We start from the raw sequence: 9,748 nt of genomic DNA on the forward strand, positions 1-9,748 counted from the left end.
ACTGAGAGAATTTGTGACCAAGAGACCAGCTCTGCATGAAATACTAACGAGAGCACTAGAGTCAGATACGAAAAGACAGAAGAGAGAGGTATGGAGAAGAGTGTAGAAAGAAGGAAAGTCAGATATGATATATATAATACAAAAGGTAAATTGGTAGAGGAAAATATTACCCAAACAGTAATAGCACTAAAAGTTAATGGACTGAATTCCCCAATCAAAAGGCGTAGACTGGCAGAATGGATTAAAAAACAGGATCCTTCTATATGCTGTCTACAGGAAACATATCTTAGACCCAAAGATAAACATAGGTTGAAAGTGAAAGGTTGGGAAAAGATATTTCATGCAAATAACAACCAGAAAAGAGCAGGAGTGGCTATACTAATATCCAACAAGTTAGACTTCAAATGTAAAACAGGTAAAAGAGACAAAGAAGGACACTATCTACTAATAAAAGGAACAATTAAACAAGAAGACTTAACAATCATGAATATTTATGCACCGAACCAGAATGCCCCAAAATAGGTGAGGAACACACTGCAAACACTAAAAAGGGAAATAGACACATATACCATAATAGTTGGAGACTTCAATTCACCACTCTCATCAATGGACAGAACATCTAGACAGAGGATCAATAAAGAAATAGAGAATCTGAATATTACTATAAATGAGCTAGAGTTAACAGACATTTATAGGATATTACATCCCACAACAGCAAGATACACCTTTTTCTCAAGTGCTCATGGATCATTCTCAAAGATAGACCATATGCAGGGTCACAAAGCAAGTCTTGACAAATTTAAAAAGATTGAAATCATACACAACACTTTCTCAGATCATAAAGGAATGAAGTTGGAAATCAATAATAGGCAGAGTGCCAGAAAATTCACAAATACGTGGAGGCTCAACAACACACTCTTAAACAACCAGTGGGTCAAGGAAGAAATTGCAAGAGAAATTAGTAAATATCTCGAGGTGAATGAAAATGAAAACACAAAATATCAAAACTTATGGGACGCAGCAAAGGCAGTGCTAAGAGGGAAATTTATTGCCCTAAATGCCTATATCAGAAAAGAAGAAAAGGCAAAAATGCAGGAATTAACTGTCCACTTGGAAGAACTGGAGAAAGAACAGCAAACTAACCCCAAAGCAAGCAAAAGTAAAGAAATAACAAAGATTAGACCAGAAATAAATGAAATTAAAAACATGAAAACAATAGAGAAAATCAATAAGGCCAGAAGATGGTTCTATGAGAAAATCAATAAGATTGATGGGCCCTTAGCAAGATTGACAAAAAGAAGAAGAGAGAGGATGCAAATAAATAAGATCAGAAATGGAAGAGGAGACATAACCACTGACCTCACAGAAATAAAGGAGGTAATAACAGGGTACTATGAACAACTTTATGCTAATAAATACAACAATTTAGATGAAATGGACGGGTTACTGGAAAGACATGAACAACCAACTTTGACTCAAGAAGAAATAGATGACCTCAACAAACCAATCACAAGTAAAGAAATTGAATCAGTCATTCAAAAGCTTCCTAAAAGGAAAAGTCCAAGACCAGACGGCTTCACATGTTAATTCTACCAAACATTCCAGAAAGAATTAGTACCAACTCTCCTCAAACTCTTCAAAAAAATCGAAGTGGAGGGAGAGCTATCTAATTCATTCTATGAAGCCAACATCACCCTCATACCAAAACCAGGCAAAGATATTACAAAAAAAGAAAACTACAGACCAATTTCTCTAATGAATATAGATGCAAAAATCCTCAACAAAATTCTAGCAAATCGAATCCAACAACACATTAAAAGAATTATACATCATGACCAAGTAGGATTCATCCCAGGTATGCAAGGATGGTTCAACATAAGAAAATCAATTAATGTAATACACCATATCAACAAATCAAAGCAGAAAAATCACATGATCATCTCAATTGATGCAGAGAAGGCATTTGACAAGATTCAACATCCTTTCCTGTTGAAAACACTTCAAAGGATAGGAATACAAGGGAACTTCCTTAAAATGATAGAGGGAATATATGAAAAACCCACAGCTAATATCATCCTCAATGGGGAAAAATTGAAAACTTTCCCCCTAATATCAGGAACAAGACAAGGATGTCCACTATCACCACTGTTATTCAACATCGTGTTGGAAGTTCTAGCCAGAGCAATTAAGCAAGAAAAAGAAATACAAGGCATCAAAATTGGAAAGGAAGAAGTAAAACTGTCACTGTTTGCAGATGATATGATACTATACGTTGAAAACCCTGAAAAATCCACAGCAAAACTACTAGAGCTAATAAACGAGTACAGCAAAGTGGCAGGTTACAAGATCAACATTCAAAAATCTGTAGTGTTTCTATACACTAGTAATGAACAAGCTGAGGGGGAAATCAAGAAAGGAATACCATTTACAATTGCAACTAAAAGAATATACTTAGGAATAAATTTAACTAAAGAGACAAAAGACCTATACAAAGAAAACTACAAAAAACTGTTAAAAGAAATCACAGAAGACCTAAATAGATGGAAGGGCATACTGTGTTCATGGATTGGAAGACTAAATATAGTTAAGATGTCAATTCTACCTAAACTGATTTACAAATTCAATGCAATACCAATCAAAATCCCAACAACTTACTTTTCAGAAATAGAAAAACCAATAAGCAAATTTATCTGGAAGGGCAGGGTGCCCCGAATTGCTAAAAGTATCCTGAGGAAAAAAAACAAAGCTGGAGGTCTCATGCTGCCTGACTTTAAGGCATATTATGAAGCTACAGTGGTCAAAACAGCATGGTAATGGCATAAAGATAGATATGTTGACCAATGGAATCGAATAGAGTGTTCAGATATAGACCCTTTCATCTATGGACATTTGATCTTTGATAAGGCAGTCAAGCCAACTCACCTGGGACAGAACAGTCTCTTCAATAAATGGTGCCTAGAGAACTGGATATCCATATGCAAAAGAATGAAAGAAGACCCGTATCTCACACCCTATACAAAAGTTAACTCAAAATGGATGAAAGATCTAAACATTAGGTCTAAGACCATAAAACAGTTAGAGGAAAATGTAGGGAAATATCTTATAAATCTTATAATTGGAGGCGATTTTATAGACCTTACCCCCAAAGCAAGAGCACTGAAGAAAGAAAGAAAGAAATGGGAACTCCTCAAAAGTAAACACTTTTGTGCATCAAAGAACTTCATCAAGAAAGTAGAAAGACAGCCTACACAATGGGAGACAATATTTGGAAATGACATATCAGATAAAGGTCTAGTATCCAGAATTTATGAAGAGATTGTTCAACTTAACAACAAAAAGACAGCCAATCCAATCACAAAATGGGAAAAAGGCTTGAACAGAGACTTCTCAGAAGAGGAACTACAAGTGGCCAAAAGGCACATGAAAAGATGCTCAACATCCCTGGCCATTAGAGAAATGCAAACCAAAACCACAATGAGATATCATCTCACACCCACCAGAATGGACATTATCAACAAAACAGAAAATGACAAGTGCTGGAGAGGATGTGGAGAAAGAGGCACACTGATTCACTGTTGGTGGGAATGTCAAATGGTGCAACCACTGTGGAAGGCAGTTTGGCAGTTCCTCAAAAAGCTGAGTATAGAATTTCCATATGACCCGACAATACCATTGCTAGGTATCTACTCAAAGGACATAAGGGCAAAGACACAAATGGGCATTTGCACACCAATGTTTATAGCAGCATTATTTACAATTGCAAAGAGATGGAAACAGCCAAAATGTCCATCAACAGATGAGTGGCTAAACAAACTGTGGTATATACATACGATGGAATATTATGCAGCTCTAAGACAGAATAAAGTTATGAAGTTTGTAACAACATGGATGGACCTTGAGGACATTATGCTGAGTGATATTAGCCAGAAACAAAAGGACAAATACTGTATGGTCTCACTGATATGAACTGACATTAGTGAATAAACTTGGAATATGTCGTTGGTAACAGAGACCATCAGGAGATAGAAATAGAGTGAGATATTGGGTAATTGGAGCTGAAGGGATACAGACTGTGCAACAGGACTGAATACAAAAACTCAGAAATGGACAGCACAATACTACCTAACTGTAATACAATTTTGTTAAAGCACTGAATGAAGCTGCATGTGAGAAAGATAGAGGGAGGAGGGCTGGGGACATAAATGAAATCAGAAAGAAAGTTAGATGTTAAAGATTGAGATTGAGATTATACACCCTAGGAATGCCTAGGGTGTATAATAATAGAGACTAAATGTACTAATTTTAAAAATGTTTTTGCATGAGGAAGAAGAAAGGAATGTCATTACTGCAGGGTGCTGAAAATAGTTGGTAATTAATATTTTTAAATGGCACCTTATGTGTGAGACTAAAGCAAAAAATGTTCATTTCGTACAAAATTTATATTTTGACTAGTGCATTTCCTAATATAACTTATGTAGATAGTTTGATTGAACACCATAAGTACTTGGAATCTCAGTATAGGACATGAGATTTTGTTGGTTTGCCCAGAGTGATGCCCCAATGAATCCCAGAGTGATTCGATCAGTGAGTGGAAAAGTATTTGCAAAGCCCCCTTGGGGGAATGGTGAGAACGGGGAGAAATTCAACTTCACCAAGTTGAATTCTTGATATTCTCACAAGCAGTGTGGACAACCAAAGTTATAGGCTGAGCCCCCAGTCTTGGGGGTTGTTCATATGAAACTTAACCCCACAAAGGATAGGTCAAGTCTACTTGAAATTTAGGCCTAAGTCATTCCCAAGAGAGCCTCTTTTGTTGCTCAGATGTGGCCTCTCTATCTCTCTCCAGCCAATGCAACAAGCAATCTCACCACCCTCCCCCTGTCTACATGGGACATGACTCCCAGGAGTATGGACCTTCCTGGCAACATGGGACAGAAATCCTAGAATGAGCTGAGACTCAGCATCTAGGGTTTGAGAAAAACCCTAGAATGAGCTGAAACTGATCATCAAGGGATTGAGAAAACCTTCTCAACCAAAAGGGGGAAGAGTGAAATGAGACAAAGTGTCAATGGCTGAGAGATTCCAAACAGAGTCGGGAGCTTATCCTGGAGGTTATTCTTACGCAGTGAGTAGATATCACCTTGTTATTCAAGATGTAAGGGAGAGGCTGGAGGGAACTGCCTGAAAATGGAGCTGTGTTCCAGTAGCCATGTTTCTTGAAGATTATTGAATAATGATACAGTTTTCACAATGTGACTGTGTGATTGTGAAAACCTTGTATCTGATGCTCCTTTTATCTACCTTGTCAACAGATGAGTAGAATATATGGAATAAAAATAAATAATAGGGGGAACAAATGTTAAAATAAATTTAGTTTGAAATGCTAGTGATCAGTGAAAGTGAGGGGTAATGGGTATGGTGGTATAATTCTTTTATTTTTTTATTTTTCCTGTTTTCATTTTATTTCATTTTCTATTGTCTTTTACTTTTTCTGAATGGATGCAAATGTTCTAAGAAATGATGAATATGCAACTAAGTGTTGATATTGTGAATTACTGATTATCTATGTTAATTTTTATTTCATTTGTTGATTTTTTAATTAATAAATAAATTAAAAATTAAAAAATAAAAATAAAGAAGTCATCAAGGTGATGCTTTATTCTCAAAGAATGGTATTCTTTTGGGGCTGACTGCCAATGATCCTTGGTTCTTAGCTTGTCACATGCCAAGGCACATAACAGCATCTCTGGTCTCTTCTTTCTCTTCTGGAGAACACAATTTTGCAATGTTTACCTTTATCATCAATTTCGTACCACTCTGTAGGCTGTTTAATATATGGTTGGTATACATGCAATGACATGGATGAATCTCACAAGAATGTTGAATGAAAGAAGCCAGCCCAAAATGATGACATACTGAATGATTTCATTCATAAGATGTTCAAGAAGAGGCAAAAGTAATCAGTGATGATACAAATCAGAACAGTCCTGTTTGTAATTCTCTAAAACTGACTTTTCAACAACAGTTTTTCAGAAAGAATGTATTTCAAAATGTCAAGCTCTGCCTTGTTTCAGGTGCTTCTTAGTAATTTATTCTTCTAATCTATGGGGACACCCAAATTTCTGAAGGAAACTGGAGTTATGCCTGTTGTCCATAATAGGCTTTCTGGATGTGGTATTCCCTTTTCCAGAGTAGTTTCCCAGTACCTGCAGCTGAGTCTGTCCAGATCAATTTCCAGAGCCTCTCCAATTCCACTCTGTCCTACGCTGCAGTTGTGAATTGGCACCAACCAGGAATCAAATATAGAATTTGTACTACCAGCACAAGGGACATTTGACAACCCCCAGACCTGAGTACCTACTGGTAAAACTTTATATTCAAAGAGCTGGTGGTTTTGAATATTTTCTCAGTTAAGTTCTCCCTGAAGCAAACCCTCCCTGAAAGAAACCCTGGCTTCTTTCATTCAGCATGCTTGTGAGATTCATCCATGTCATTGCCTGACCCTGAAACAAGGACTTGACTGCACGCTATTGATTTGGGAGGTGACCCCAGGAAACTCAGAGAGAAGGGAGGGGAGAAAAGCGAGGAAAAGGAGAATTAATAGCAAATTACAAGTTTGGGCAACCAGAGCTCAATCCTTCAGGGAACTCTCTGCAAAATTGTGTAGCACATGCCTTAGAAATAGCCACACAGAGGGAAGGGGAACTTAGGGTGTTTATTCCCCAACTTTCAGCCCTCAGTGTTTAAGGATTGCTCCTGAGGAATCTTTAAGTTGTCAGTACAGGTAGGAACTTTCCACCATGGCTGCAGGCAAACTCGGAGGTGAGCCAGAGGAATATGGGAAGGCCACACAGTATCTCTTCCACCAGTTTCTGATCTTCTACTTACAAACACTGCGCCATTGACTATCCTTGTAAGTACACCATGTTGCACATGTTGAAATATAAATTAGGGATATATTTACTCTATATTTACTCTATCAAAGAGTATGGACATTTAAAATTACAATAGATATGACCAAATTGTTCTCCTAAGGAGTTATATCACCAGCAATGTCTAGTATTCCTATTTCTAGTGCCCTTTCTCACACAGTTTATTATTAAAATTTTTATCTTTCCAGCCTTATAGGTGGAACATGGCATCTAATTGTGGTTTTCATTTAGTAAACTTCTTTTGAATCAGTGGAACAAAGTGCAAGGCAAAGTTGGAGGAAAGGAAGTTTTTCTGCTTCATCGGTAACCTTAGCTCATACATCAGTTCTTTGCCGAGGACATGGGTGCACCAGCAATATCGATGGTTGTGGTATTTTTGGTCTGGAAGCAAATCCCCCTTAGTGTAGTATGGTCCAGGTACTGCTGTCACCATGTTAACAATGACAGCAGCAACAGAGGCAGCAGAAATAGCTTCAAAAGCATCAAAGGCCTTTGCATCAGATTAAAGTCCAGGAAACCACAGCAGGAGAAATGATATGGTACATAGCGTGGTAGGTCTGTTTGTGAACTCACCTAAATACTCCTGTCCACTCGCAGGAAAGGTGGATCTGAGACAGAAAAGGGTGTGTATGTGTTGTTATGAGGTACCTATATTTTGATCTCTGAGTTGGCTCCACAGTTATTTTTCTAGGCTTTGTCACAGATCTGCTATTTCTCTAGAAAGGAGAGAGACCACAACATTCAAGCAGTTGAAAAACTTTTTTTTGCTTGTCACTTGCATTATTCCTATAGTTAGACCAGAAATGGGATGACTGTGTGGAGTGGTGGGAAGAGGTCATAAAGCAGGTTGCAGGGAATTTAGTGGTAGGAAAATTTGTGAGAGACAGCTCTGGAGGCCTGTAGACAAAGAACTGTATATGGGTAGAACTGTTTAGTTGGAGCTTCCTGCATAATTTTTGAATCTAAAAATCTCATATTGTCAAAAATTTGAATTAAAAAAAAATTGTTTGACTTCAACTTAGGTTAATGTTGGCCAGATAATTCAAACTAGTTCACCTATTGGGGGTGACATTTTTGTTGTTTAAAAAAGCCTTTAAACCAAAGACAATATAACAAAATAGTAAAGAATTACTAATCCAAAATCTAAGAGAAGGCAAGAATTAAGAGAAGTAAGCATGGCCCTCAGAAATGTGTTTTTTCCCCCTTAGATCATTTGCTAACTGGAAGTAATAGTTGTGGAATTGAGTTGTGATTTTTGGCTGCCTCAGAAGATGAGGGAAATAGATGTCAAAACCCAGAGGCTTCCCAAGTTGGAGATTATGATGAACTACCCTCCACTTTGTGTTGGGACCAAGACTTCATCCTCAGAATAAGAATGAATCAGAAGTAAACCAGAACTTCTAAAGACTTGCAGCTGGGATCATGTCCCCTGCATGACCTAAGAAAACTTGAAACTTTAACTCAAATTAAGGTAGTCTCAGATTACTTTCCAAATTACTGGTAGAAGTGAACAAAATCCTTCTGTGGAGAAAGGTGTCATCATCCTAGGCCCAAAATAATTCCCACAGATCAAATTCAATATTTAATGCACCATCAATGATAACTAGACACATAAGAAAACAAGCCAATGTAAGGAAAAATAACAGATAGCCAAAAAAAACAGTCCTACAGACTTGTGATATTGGATTTATCAAGAACAAACTATAAAGTAGCTTTTATATATAAACACATTAAAAACAAGCTTGAAAATATCAATATTGAATAATAAATTGTGAAAAAAGTAATATAACAGTTATGAAAAATAACTAAATAGGGCATTTGGATTTAAAAAATGAAGCAAACAAAATGAAAACATTAAATGGCTGGGTAGACTAACATATTAGATACAGTTGAAGGAATAATTTATAAAGTGGAAGAAAGATATGAAACAATTATCCAGTACATAGCAGGAAAAGACAAAAAATCATGAAGTATAAAAGACTTGGAGATACAGAAAATAATGTGAGAAGGTCTACTGCATATTCACTGATCATGTTAGAAGAAGAGAAGATTAAAAAGGAAGCAGAAGAATATTTGAAAAAAAAATATCTCAGAGTTTCTGGGTTCTGATGAAAGACGTCAATCCACAGATTCATAAAGCTCAAGAAATCTCAAACAGGATAAAAATAAAAAGAAATTCACATCTAGACACCTTGTGGAGAAACTTCAGAAACCAAAGAGAAGAATCTCAAAAGCATTCAGAGAAGAATGATAGGTTACTTTCAAAAGACTGATAGCTGACATATTTACAGAAGCTAGAAGAGAACGGGATGATATTGCCAATGAACTGAAAGAAAATAGCTGCCAACTTAGAATTCTATTTACTGTAAAACTATCTTTCGAAAACAAGGCTACATTTTAAAAAATCCACATACAAAGCTACATATAGACATATTAGCCTGAAAAAAAAAAGTGAAGAGACCTGGGCCCCCAGTAGACACATATTAAAGGAAATTCCGAAGGGTGCCATTCAGGCAGAAAGGAAATGATCTTAGGTGAAATGCCAGAGATGTAGGAAGGAATAAAGAGCAAAGAAGTGCTACTACACACACAAATTATACTTAACAAATATTCAATGCACAAGTCAAAAATAATAATGTCATATGAGGCCTTAGAAATATATAGTTAAAATATGAAAAGAAATAATTATTTTAATAGGATGATGGAAATTAGATGCTAGAGAATATAGGGTTTGCAATAACAAATTTAGTTTACATTAAATGCAGGAATTTCTTAACAGTAGAAGTATTGTTGTAGATATACATATATAAATACTT

This window comes from Tamandua tetradactyla, chromosome 1 (assembly GCF_023851605.1).
Source record: "Tamandua tetradactyla isolate mTamTet1 chromosome 1, mTamTet1.pri, whole genome shotgun sequence".
Taxonomy (NCBI): domain Eukaryota; kingdom Metazoa; phylum Chordata; class Mammalia; order Pilosa; family Myrmecophagidae; genus Tamandua; species Tamandua tetradactyla.